This window comes from Dipteris shenzhenensis, chromosome 20 (assembly GCF_047967505.1).
Source record: "Dipteris shenzhenensis isolate YYH24624 ecotype China chromosome 20, Dip_SZ_1.0, whole genome shotgun sequence".
Lineage (NCBI taxonomy): Eukaryota > Viridiplantae > Streptophyta > Polypodiopsida > Gleicheniales > Dipteridaceae > Dipteris > Dipteris shenzhenensis.
The window spans coordinates 48348422-48361400 of record NC_141615.1 but is presented as its reverse complement, the minus strand read 5'-3'; the positions used below and the strand labels follow the sequence as shown (position 1 = coordinate 48361400).

Below are 12979 nucleotides of genomic sequence, written 5' to 3'. Positions count from 1 at the left end.
TGCTACCTCAATCATCTGCACAATGTCAGGAGGAAAAGAAACTGTGACTTCAATCTCCTCAGGTTCGGCAACGGTAGTGGCATTATTGTCCTCCATTGTCTCAGCTTGCGCTGTCCTGAGGGGAGGAGCTACCTCTACTGAAACTACCCACCAAGAACTCACAACCAACCACAAGTAACTCCCCAAAAAACCTATAAAAAGAAATGCTCCGATCTTCAGCATGCGTGGGATGCAAACAGGTCGCTCAATGCTGAAGCAGACAGCTCCGCCAATGCCTGGAAATAGCCCAGGATCTCAGCTCCCCGAAACACAAGTAACACTCCCGGAGAGGGCCCTGAAACAGCCCAACCTGAAGCAAGGGAGGGGCCAGCAGGCTGAAGGGGGGCGCAACGCGCGAGCAGACAGGCTAAAGGGGGGGGGCAACTTGAGCAGGACGTTGCCTAGGGGGCCTGCATGGCCAAGGCAGAAGGGCGGCCTAAGCTGGGCGCTGCCAAGGGGCCTGCGCTACGAATCTTGGACAACATCTTTGCATTCTGGGAAGTTGGGCCAGGGAGAAGGTGCAGCCTCCCATCCTTATTTTGGATTTCAAGAAGACGTATGACAGGGTGGAGTGGTCTTTCCTAGAGAGCACGATGCAGAAACTTGGTTTTTCAGAGAGATGGATCAGAGGGGTGGCAGCCATTTATGCAAGGAGTGCTAATCAAGTGCCAAGCTCTCTCTTGCAGGCAGAGCCTTGGTGGTGAACTAGGTCCTACTCGCCACATCCTGGTATATTGCATCATGTTGGTGTTTTCATAGAGGATGCATGGGCCAGCATAGAAGATTGGTGTGGAATTTTGTGTGGGCGGGCTTGGATGATAGGCGGAACATCAGGGCTAGAGTGGCATGGGAGATAGTGATCCTCCCACAGTCGAGGGGTGGGTTGGGCATCATAGAGAGTCGGGCCCTCCTAATAAGCAAGCTTGTGGTTTGAGGCCTCACACCAAGAACAGAACCCTGGAAGCTCCTCCTTCGGAGGGGACTTCTCAGGAATACCGCTTGGATCGGTGGTCAATGTGGCAAGAGTCTTATAGATGGATCTTCTTGGAGGCACCGCTCACAGGGAGGGGTTCACCATTCATGAGGAGCCTGTACATAACATAAATCTTCTTATTCATAGACATCCTTTTGTACCCTTGTTATTACCTTAAAAAAGTATTGAAAAATAATTCATTAACATCCCTCACATAAATAATTACTTATTAAACACATTTATATCATATGGCAATATCTTTCAAGTGTTTTTATAGTATTAATAACAAGATATTTATGGACATGTTTCTACAGAAGTTTAAATTACTGTAAATAAGTATTAACTTGGGCTTATATATTACTCTCATAAAATACATGTAATATTCAATACTATATATGCAAGGTTTTCCAAAATATAACCCCATAGATGTGCTCAAATGGGGTTTTCCGATCAATTTGAGTGGCTGAATGACTATATTTGGACATTGGATGTGAAAGTTATGTCTCTTTTAAAAGTGCTGTCCAAGGTAGTTTCGCCAGCGAAACTACCTTAAAAGACCTTGTTCAAAGGGGTTTCGCTGGCGAAACTACCTTGATGGCTTGCTTCAATGACTTTTCTTTGGAGAAACCATTTCATGAAGATAGGTTGAGAGAGGTTTTTCAATGTCACCTCCTATTAAGTAAAAAGTTGTAAGAAGGATCATAAGGGAATTTTCATAGAGAAGTCTACTCTACATGTGGATTTCTTCAAAAGCCATCCCATTATTTTTTTTTTTTTCATGAAAAAGACTTCTATTAAGTAAGAACAAAAACCCGCGAGAGCAAGCTCAAAGCGGAATACATCATGAAATCATGAGGATAATAAAAAACCCCTCAGAGTGAGGTGGAAAGAAACCAAGGCTGAGGCTGAAAGTGCCATCTCAACCCTGTAGTAGATTCAGAGAAGAAAGGAGAATCCTTCCATTCCCTGAAGAAAGAAGCCCTCCTAGCTGAGGCTGCACGGGAGTCCCCCTGCATACCCGTCCATACGGCCATCAGAGTGTGTACGATGTCTGTCCAGATACTAGCCAATGTGTGCGAGGGATGAACCTGAGTACCCTCCATAGCCTCTGTGCATCTGGCTCTCCAAATATGCCAGGCTGCTATGCTCACTATAATCTCCCAAGAAGTATCCACAGAGGCATGTACAGCTGTAAAAGGACGGTGTGGAACCACATCCAACGAGCAGAACTCAACCCGATGACGTTGAACCGAAATGGCCCGAGAGGAGTCAAGTCCCTCATAGAAAACCTGAGGTCCTGTAAGAGAAAGCCAAGCCACCGAGCCCCAAGTCATAAAAAGTGGGAATGGGCAAAGTGACTGAAGATCCTGGCTATCCCCATCCTAATCAATCTCGCCTGTCTGCAATCCCATAAGCAATGCTGAATAGACTCCGAAGCAGAAAGGCAACGAGGGCAAGTAGGGTCGGCTCCGAATCTGGACCTCCAAAGGTTCACTGCAATCCCTCCATGAATAGAAAGCCAAAAGAAGATAGTGGTCTTTCTATTCCTGTGGGATTTCCAGAGCCTCCTCCAGAAGTACCTCTGCTGATCCGCAGTAATACCAAAAGTCTCCCAATGAGGAACTCTGGAGGGTCTCCAGCCTCTACTACTGAGCTGAAATCTCCTGGCATTACTGACCGTGTAACGAAAGAAGGGGATGGTCTTCTCTCGATGCCCCGCGTCAATCCACTCCCACTCTCCGGGGTCCCACTGTAAATACCTGATGGGAACTCCTCCATAGAGCCAAAGTCTCCAAGACCCGGTGGAGAGTAACTGGGGGTCAGGGTCTAAGAACCACTCTGAATCTGATCCCTGCATCAAAAGGCCTACGACTCTGATAAGCTGAAAAGCAGACTCAAGCAAGATATCATCTGTAGATCTGAGCAATCTGCCACCATCCTGGACACTGAAAACCAAAGCATCCTCCTGTGCATCTCGGAAGGCTAAGACCTGAAGTGGAACCCCGCCTCTCGAGAAAGTACCTGCCCAAGTGGAGGAAGTGAGAGGCATATCATCTGTGTCTATCCAAGCCTCTGGAAGGGCTGTCTCAATCTGCAAGATCCTCCCTGCACTCCCTCTGAGATGTCCTGTCAACCTTGACTTGGTTTCCTCTGGAAGCCTACGGAAAGCTTTCCAAGATCCCAAAGAAGAAGCAGGTCCCCTCTCCCACCTGGCCCACTGCATGTAGAGTGAGGCACCCAGTGGTCTGCCACGATCATCTAAAATACTGTCGTTCCACATGATGGGCTGCCTATCAATCTCTTCCCGGGAGGAAGGAGGAATCCTCCGAAGAGAGCTTCTGAAACTAGCCCAAGCTTTCAGAATGGCAACCATGAGAGGGGATGAAGGTGATCTGAGGTGTGCTGAGGTGAAGATCCATCTAACACTGCTCATCCAGTCTCCTCCTGAGGAAGGTGTGCACCTCTGTATGCTGCTGATAAGAAAGTCCTTCCACGGTTCCTGTCCTGGCATAAGTCCTCGCACCACTATCTTGCAAAGTAAAGCTCTGCACTGTAAATCTGGATCAATAATATTGAGACCCCCATCTTGTGTAGGGAGGATGAGGGTCTCCCAAGCCACTCTGGCTAAGGCATCTGCTGTGCCATCAAGCCCACTCCAGAGAAAGTTCCTGATCGGTCTTCTGAGCTGAATGATGCAGTCCCTAGAACGGCACCAACATGAACATATAAACCAGGCAGTGCCCAAGAGGACCTGGTTGACCACCACAACTCTAGAGGCAAGATCCAGCTTGGCTGAGCTCCAAAAGAGAAGCTTCCTTCTGATGCTCTCCAACACGGGAGCAAACTGCTGCGTGGTAGAAATACCCAAGCCGACCTGGCAGCCCAAATACCTGATAGGCACACCCCTCTGAACCCAAGTGAACCCTATGTCAAGCCCCCAAACTGGAGTGTCCTCATCACTGATCCAAAAGCCATTGGATTTATGCCAATTTATCTGCGCCCCTGCCGCCAAGCAAAATAAATCCAATGCTGTCCTGAAAGAAGTCAATGTCTGTGGAGAGGCATCCAAATAAATCGCTGTGTCATCAGCCAACTCACTGTCAAGCAGCTCCTCTTCTCTTCTGATGGGAAGTCTCAGCCCAAAGATGTCAGCTTGAGATCTAACATAGATGCTCATAGCTTCGGCCACGAATAAAAAAAGGAAAGGAGCAAGGGGGCATCCCTGACGGACTGATCTCGAAATCTGAAATCTCTCACCCCTTACCCCACCAATAAGTACCTGGCTATGGGCTGATCTGTACAAAGAGGAAACACCTCTGATCCAAACATCAGTGAATCCAAAGCGTAGAAGGGTGCCCTCCAAAAAACTCCAATCTACTCTGTCATAAGCTTTTTCAAAATCCAACAGTAGAATGGCAAGATTCTGGCCACTCTGCATGGCCCACTCTGAAGCTTCCCAGAAAGAAAAAATGTTATCAAAAATACTTCTGCCATGCACAAATCCCGTTTGAGTGTCATGAATAAGATCAGGGAGAAGTGGCTGCAATCGGAGGCTGATAGCCTTGGCCAGAATCTTGTAACAAGTCCCCAGAAGTGTGATAGGCCTCCACTGGGACAATAAATTTCTGCTACCTCCTTTTGGGATAGGGTGGATGAGGCCCTCTGTAAGCGATTCAGGCATCTCGCCAGAGTCCCAAATCGCCTGCATGGCTGAAGTAATATAGTCTCCAATCATATCCCAAAATGCAATGAAAAAAGACGGGGTGAGGCCATCTAAACCTGGGCACTTGCCCTTGTGAAGGGCTGAAAGTGCAGTCCTGAACTCTGTGTTGGTGAAAGGTGCGTCAAGTAGAACATGTATATCCAAATTCACCAACACTGGGATACTCTGCCAAATAGCCTGTCTAGCATCCTCTATATCGTGTGTCTCAGGATCAGCAGTAAGGAGGGTGGCATAGAAATCTGAAGCTATGCGTAAGACGTCATCTGGCTCTGTCTGTAAAACCCCATGTGAGTCAATAAGCTGAGATACACTCTCTCTACTATGTCTAGGGCCAAGAGTAGAGAAAAAGTGTTTATTGACTCTACCACCCATCTGAATCCAGAAGGACTCCCGTGCATGAAAGGCATACTCTACTCTCTGATCAAGCAATAACTGCAGATGAGCCCTCGCTGCAGCAAGGCGCTCCTGAATCCAAGCATCTGAAGGCCGTTTCTGCTCTTCCCTCTGCAAAGCTGCTAACTGCTGGCGAACACCAATCTCACGTCTTAGAATATCTCGTCTCCTGGTAGAAGCAACTGAGCAGTAAAAGTCGCTAATACCAGAGAGGGCAGCGGCTAAATGAGATGGATGTGGCTGCCCACCCTGGACATGAGCAAACCATATCCGTAGGGCTGCCTCCGTAAGGTCCTCCTCTGTGTAAAAGGCATCTGGAATCTTGATGCTGGCAGATCGGCCTCTCAAGTGAGGCTCTGAGATAGCCAGAACAACAGGGAAATGGTCTGAGGTGGAAACCCCCGCAGCAATGCATACCGATCCACCTCTGTCTAGTGCCCAGTCATCTACATAAAATCTGTCAATGCATGCATGAATAGGCATCTGTTGCCTCCTGTTCGACCAAGAGAACAGGAGGGACTGTGGCTGAATAAGAAAGGCATCATCACACCAAGTATCTCTGCCACAGAAATGGAAAAGGAAGGCATCCCAAGCTGCTCTCTCCAAAGAGTGAAGTCCGCCTTCTCTACCCCCTTTTTTGTCTGAAGGTAACTCGACCATGTTAAAGTCACCTCCAATCACCCAAGAATCCACAATGGGGGCCCAGGAGAGCAAAGTCTTCCACATAAGGACACGTTCCCCTCTAATGTTAGAGGCATATAGGTTGAGGAAGTCAACCTTACGCCCTCCAATCAAAAGAATAATCCACTGAGCTCTAGAGGGGATAATGACTCCGTGCCCAACAACTAAGGGGAGAACCGACTGTGAAACTGAAATAGAAGTGCCTCCCCTAGTGCCCAATGCAGGCGACCAAAAAGTATGTCCTGAAAGCAACTTGCCTGACTTGGCACAATCTCTATAATCTAGCTTGTGCTCTTGAATAAATAATATATCAATGGGACCCCCAGTAACACCTGGATGAAGCTGATCCCGGATCAGCTGTCTACGGCGGCGATGTGGGACGCCACCTAGGCCCTATATGTTCCAACTGATAATCCTCATCGACGGGAGGATGTAGAGTGGAACACCTTACCCGACCTAGTGGCGGAAACAAACCCCTCAACAGGGGAAGACCTCCTGCTCGAGGAAGGAGGGAAGGAACCCAGTGGTGGAAAGTCAATAGGGGAAAGAATCCTGGCACTTGAAGAAGAAGCCCTGTCAATAGCAAACCCAACCACTGGCTCCCCAAAAGTAGCGGGCACAAACTCCTCCTCTGGGAAATCTGAACTCTCTGCCAAGGCTGAAAACGAGTTCCTGTGGAGCAATCCAGACACCGGAGTACGAAGGATCCCTTGTGAGGGAAGAGGATCAACAGTGTAAGCTATCCCCTTCCCCCTATCCAAGGGAGGGAGTGAGGAATGCTCTCTACCCTGTGTCTGCCCAGCCGCGGAGATCTCTCCGTCCTCAAGAGGAACATCTGGCACTGCTGGATCTAAGGAAGAAGCTGCAACTGGGGAGGAGGTCGAAGCTTCAGCGTCTCGGACTGTGCAAGGTGAGACAGGAAGGACAGCTCGAGGTGAAGCAGAGTCTACTAAGGTACCCTCGTGAACTGAAGGAGGGACCTGCACACGTACTGGAACCCACTGTAAAGCGTTGCGTGTGCCTGAGGGAGGTGGGGGTCGAGGAGCAAGTGAAGGACCTGTACCACCCCCCTGTCGAGGCCGAGGAATAGGTACTGGACCTGTACCACCACCTGACTGAGCAGGACCGCCACGTGAAGAACGAGGAGCAAGAGCTGGACCTGTACCACCCCTCTGTCGAGGTCGACGGGCAAGTGCCGGGTCTAATCCCCCCCCCTGTCCCCCCCTGTCGATGCCCTGAGGTGGTAGCTGTACCAGAGGGCTTCTTAGGCCTTTTCTTCTTCCTGGGACAATCCCTGGCAAAGTGTCCCGAGGTCCTGCAAATCCTGCACTGGTCCTGCCTGCCTGAAATCTCCACTCTCTGGTGAAAAAAGGAACCATCCGGGCGCTAGATCATGACGTGGTCCATCTTGAGGTTAGGATCCTTGCAAAGGACCCTACCTCTAGGAACCCCATCAGCCTTGGTTGCCTCTGCTGCAGTCAATGGCAACCCAGGGAGGGGTGGGATCTCAGCAACTGCGCCAAAATGCTTCCCCATAACAGAAAGAAGTCGATGGTAAACCTGGGGAAGCCCGGGGAACCTGATGAAGAGCGAGAAGATTTTCTTATCTGCCTCTACTGGGTCGAAACCAAGGTGAAAGGCTTCAAAGAAGATCTTCCTATGTCCCAGGTGTAAAAACTCGGCGTTGAGCACAGTGCTCGCAGCCTCTGGAGTGTCAAAAACAACCTGGAAAAAACCTCGTCCTAGAAGGCGAACATCTAACAATCGAGGAGTGAGGTCTGGGGGGAGAGCCGCAAGCATCCAGTCTCTGGCTTGGGATCTGGAAGGGTGAGACCCGAAGATGCGTGCTAGCAATGTGGTAGAGCACTCAATCTCTACATCCTTCTTGAGCTGCTGCAACTCGTCTTTAGAGAAAGTGATAGTTTTCGCGGCCGGTGGAGATGGAGTAGGATTGGCTGACGGGGTATCCATCGCCAATCAAGGTGAGGAGGCCGACTCGAAGAGAATAAAAGCTCCTTCCGTTCCAAAAAAGCTGCGGGGGGCAAGGGAGGGGAAAGGAGGCAAGGAGGAAGCAGGGGGGAAGGGGAGGGAAGGAGGAGAGGGGCTGGGGCTGAGAGGGGAGAGGGGCAAGCTAGGGGCGGGACAGCAGGGGGGAGGCGAGGGGCAAGCAAGGGAGGGGACGGGACAGGGGGAAGGGGCGGAACAGCAAGGGGGAGGGGGCGGAGGCAGGGAGAGGGGGCGGAGCAGCAGGGGGGAGGGGGCGGAGGCAGGGAGAGGGGGCGGAGCAGCAGGGGGGAGGGGGCGGAGGCAGGGAGAGGGGGCGGGACAGCAGGGGGGAGGGGGCGGAAGCAGGGAGAGGGGGCGGAAGGGCAGGGGGAGGGAACGAGGGACAGGCAGGGGGAGGGGGCGGAGCAGCAGGGGGGGAGGGGGGGGAGCAGCAGGGAGGGGCGAGGGACAGGCTGAGGGGAGAGAGAGACGGGCTGAGGGAGGGGAGCCATCCCATTATGTTCTCACCATTCCCAAAGATTCACATAAATATTCATGTATAAAATAGGCATTCCTATATTACTTTTCATATTTCTAAGTGAAACTTTTTTGTCATATTTTTGCATAGTTGGAAGCTTTTTTTTTTTCCTTCGCTCGGACGCTCGGAAGATTTCGCTCGGAAAATGCTCATCCCCCCGATCCTCCTAGTCGGCCAACTCCTCTGACTCCTTCTCTAGCTCACCTTGGAGGAGCCCATCAGGTCCCACCTTGTAAAACCTACGGCGGATAAAACCTAGATGCTCCCTGAAGAACCAGACCCAAAGAGGCACTCCGTCCATGAAAACTGACCATCCTAGCAGTGGGGTGTCCACGGGCTGCGTAGTCCCTCCCACCACGACTCAGGGATCCCTGAATCAATCTCTCTACCACATGTGTACCTACTCCGCGCAAGTGAGAGGGTACCTGCATCCTGGCATTTGTGTGTCTGGGGAGCTGTCTCCAGGCCCCAAAGGACCTAGCTAGGCCACTGTCCCAACTCCCATTGCGCCCATCCAATATGCGTCATCTACCTAAGCATGTGTCCCTCTGAGTCTCTGACCTATGGGTACCAAAGAATTGGCTGCCTCTCGAACTCCTTACATGAAGGGCGAGAGTCCCCCGGAGGCCCTACACCATCTAGTCTATATATTTTTATGATAAAGGGATCTAGTTCTAATGAAAATAAAAGTGTAAAAACCATGTTTCCTAAAGAAATACTATTTTTAAAATCTCTTGAAAAACACGCTCATATAAACCTGCTCATAGGTTTTTGCTCGTAAAATTGATGCATCCGAGGATCTGGAGTGGTAGAGGATCAGGGTTGTTGGTCTCTTGGGCAGAGAGTGTCATATTGACCCTACCACGATTCTATCTAGCCGAAAGGGCACAGTCCGTCATCTCTAGCTATGGGAGGGCAGATTGCTCAGGGACATATAGTGGACCCAGGGGAGTGGCTCTGGCCAGTATGACATGGGCACTTAGACAGGATAGAGGAGCTACACTTCTTCTCTTGCACCACAAGCATTGGAAAATGCATCCAGTTAGAGGGAGTGGCTCTGGCTAGTACGCCAAGGGCACTTAGATGGGATAGAGGAGCTACCCTTCTTCTCTTCCACCACAAGCATTGGAAAATGCATCTAGTTAGAGGCAGCTGCTTGGAACCCCTTGAGGGAGCGACACTGGCTAGAGCAGGAGGTTCCTCGGGAGGTGGTCAGCTGCTTCTGGCCACGACTTTGGACCAGCTTGCTGAGACCATGGAAGATATTGTACTTCTTCTGGATGGTGGCTCATGGGGGTCTACCAATTGGTCCTTGGTTGGAGTAGATGCGAGTGGACCATTGATGCGCTCGCTGTACAGAGGGACCATTGGAGACGGTCCCTCACTATCTATAGAGATGTCCAGTAGCACAGAGCATTTTGATAGCGGCCTTATGGATTGTGGCTAGAATGTAGAGGATGCAGAGAGACTTCACGTGAGAGATGGTGGTCTGGCTCATAGAGGGTCGCCATGCCTTCTCCCATTTGGTCTCACCAACATATAGGATTCACGACAACGAGCAGGTCTTTCAGATGAAGTTTCTCGAGGCAATACCGCCGCTCTGCACCCTCCCGCAGCCTTTGCAGGAGGACAAAGTATGGGAGATAGTCGCCAGTGAAATCGGCCCCCTACGATAAACAAAAGGGCAGTTATCTTCTTCTACTCAATCATGAACTTCATAAATGGCCACAATGCAAGCTTCAGTCACTTCAATCACTTAGCACAACTTAGAAACAAACTTCAACAACAACAAAGGTGAGGCTAGAATGCCCCTGCTAAATGAAAATAGTACACAGTGCACCCACTGGCCCCAAATGCCTTGGCGTCCCTTACAGTATTTATTTAATGCTTCTGAATGGAAATGCTTTACAACAGGAGTTCAACCCTTCACCATTCCTCTCTACAAATCCTCTACTTGTCTTCAAGGCATCTAATCCAAGTGCACCACTAAAATTCCCACTGGCAAGGCATACTCAGGCATCCATACCTCTGACAAACTGAGCTCAAGGTAGCCTCACGGCTATCACATGCATCCACACTGTCCTTAGGCCTTCGAAGCACAGGATCACCCTTGCCTCTGGGTGCTTGCTAGAACCTGTAGGAGTCCTGAAAGGACTGCAAACAACATGTGTCACGCATACAATGAAAAAAGCTGCAAAGCAAGAAAGAACAAGGAAAAACAGAACCTAGAACCAACTCCCGTAGTCTGTGGTAGAGGGGCGAGCTCCCTCGCACCTATCCTCTATCCAGGCTCCCTGCAAGGTGCAGGCGTCTTCCAACAATATGAAGAAGAGAGAAATGAAGATAGAGAGCGGAGGGTGAACAAGAAAGAGCTGTACAAGAAAGATGGTCAATAGATCTGCCCCGAAATGACTGCCTCGGGATTTGTGCCTGAGTCTTCCTAAGAGGACATGCTGAAAGCAACAGGGAAAGTTCCTCCTGTAGCCTGCATTGGTCCAGAACAGCTCCAGAAGCCACCACGCAGCCAGAAACATGTGCAAAAAGGTCCAGCACAACAAAAGACAACCCCGGACACCTGCTGGAGGCAACTCTACACGTCCGTACGGATTTTGTACAGCTGCATGAACGTCCGTACAGTCTGTAAAATTTTTTTTAGAAAGTTGAAAAATGACTCTGGCACTTCTTGGAAGTGTGGACTAAGCTTGGAACAGCCGAAACAAGCTTAAAACGGCTGAAAACAGGCTTGAAATGGCTCAAATAGCTCAAAAACTGCACAAGAACAACTGAAAACGTCCAGTCTCTCTAAGAGAGTGAGGGGAGAGAGATGGAAGGTGGGGGAAGGGCATGCATACACATGCATGAAAAATGGCACCTCCTTCTTGCCATTTTCCCCCTCATTAAAGTCCTAACCCCCATACCAAGGACAACGTTGGTCGTTCTTGGGCCCAACTTTTAGATCCCTCTTTTAAAGCACTTGCCTTGCCCCTAGGACCTAGTGGTGCATCTAGACTTTGCCCCTAAGAACTTCTAGGAAGTGTGCACTTCCTCTAGCCAGTCCTTCACGGCCAAACCATTACAACACTTAACCATGGTTAACCTCGGATTAAGCGTAGGTTGAGTTACGAAGATACTTTACATCACTTTGCACGTCCCCACGACATACCCTCCTCTTAAAACAGCAAACTACCTAGGTTGCTGCTGAAAAAGTACAAATAGGCAGAAATAGCCCATACCAAACTATACATCATCTATAAGACACAACCTCCAATGATAATATGGGCTAGGAGAGCTCGAGAGTCCATCCATACATCAATGTATCCTCTGTGTCGACTGTCGCAAACACCCATCATGGAGACCTCATGGCAGAAATACCGTCAGCAAGCAATATCTTGGGTGAGACAATCGGTGCCATCAAGTGATCTCCAGATACATAAGCGGTCTTAATCAAGGAAGGGAGGTGCTACCCTCCTCTTGAGCACCTCCTCTTGAGCACTAGGAAATTCTCTAGGTTTCTGCTTTGCTAAACCTGTAGGAGCTTGTACCACAGTGGACGCAAGCTGAAACGCGTCCAGGTAGAGCTGCAAAATCTGAGTTGACTCAACCAGGCCACCCTCCTCCATCCACCTCGCATCTAGTGCAGGATAATTCCTGAACTTCGCCAGGTAGCGACGGGAAACTGTACCTTTCACTTTTCTTTCCATATGTGCCAAAATATGTTCCAGAACCAAGATTTCATCCAACTATTCCAGCTCAGGCTGATCCTCATGAAGCAGGTCAGCAGGCACATTACCATGGAAAGGCTTCAATAAACTCACATGAAAGGCATTGTGTATGGTCCAAGTGGCAGGTAGCTTCAGCCTATAAGCTACATCATTAATGCGTTCAAAAACCTAAAAAGGACCATAATACCGCATCTTCAGCTTTGTGTACACTTTGGTCTTGCCTTTCATCTTCCTGAGTCGTGCTTTCTAAAAACGCAGCAGCACCCAATCACCCTCTTTCAAGAGTGACTCACGGCGATGCTTATCTTGTTGGAGTAACATGGAGACAAGATGGAGATACCTAGATGATGAAAAGAGAGAGACTTTATTCATGAGAGATATGCCCAATATACAGGCACAAGTTACATCCAAGAGTGACATCATATGTGAGCTCAAGAGAGCATCTCTAGATCCACAATTCTCTCTCAATCACACACCACACTCCTATATTCACTCAATCACACCTACTAACTAACACATCATTAGTCACACCTAACTCAGGCACACTTACACACACCATGTGTTCACACACTCACAACCATAGACCTTATGACCCTAGGTATGATCCCATTACATCAATTTGTCCTTCATATCTGCTGCACGTTTGTTCTTCTGTTGGCTTTTCTAGAGGGCTGTTTTGACCTTCTGGTAAACAACATCCACACTTCCCATGTGGATGAGTGTACAGTGTTGTTATACATGAACTCAACATGTCACCACAATGTAAATATCCTAAGTCAAAGTACAGTTGACCATTTATTTGATCATAATTAAAGAGTTTTATATGTGTTAATTATGGTCAAAGAGTTCTTTTAATGGTCAAAGAATTGACTACGGTCAAAGATACTTGACTTTGGTCAAGTAAACTTGACCTCGGTTGGGGA

At 49.2% G+C, this 12979-nt stretch overlaps 1 protein-coding gene across 1 annotated transcript in view; it reads right to left on the bottom strand.

Annotated features, from left to right (window-relative positions):
* LOC147889776 (uncharacterized) overlaps positions 1–12979 on the bottom strand; it is a 254000-nt gene that overhangs the window by 135483 nt on the left and 105538 nt on the right. The gene's annotated exons all lie outside the window — the stretch shown is intronic.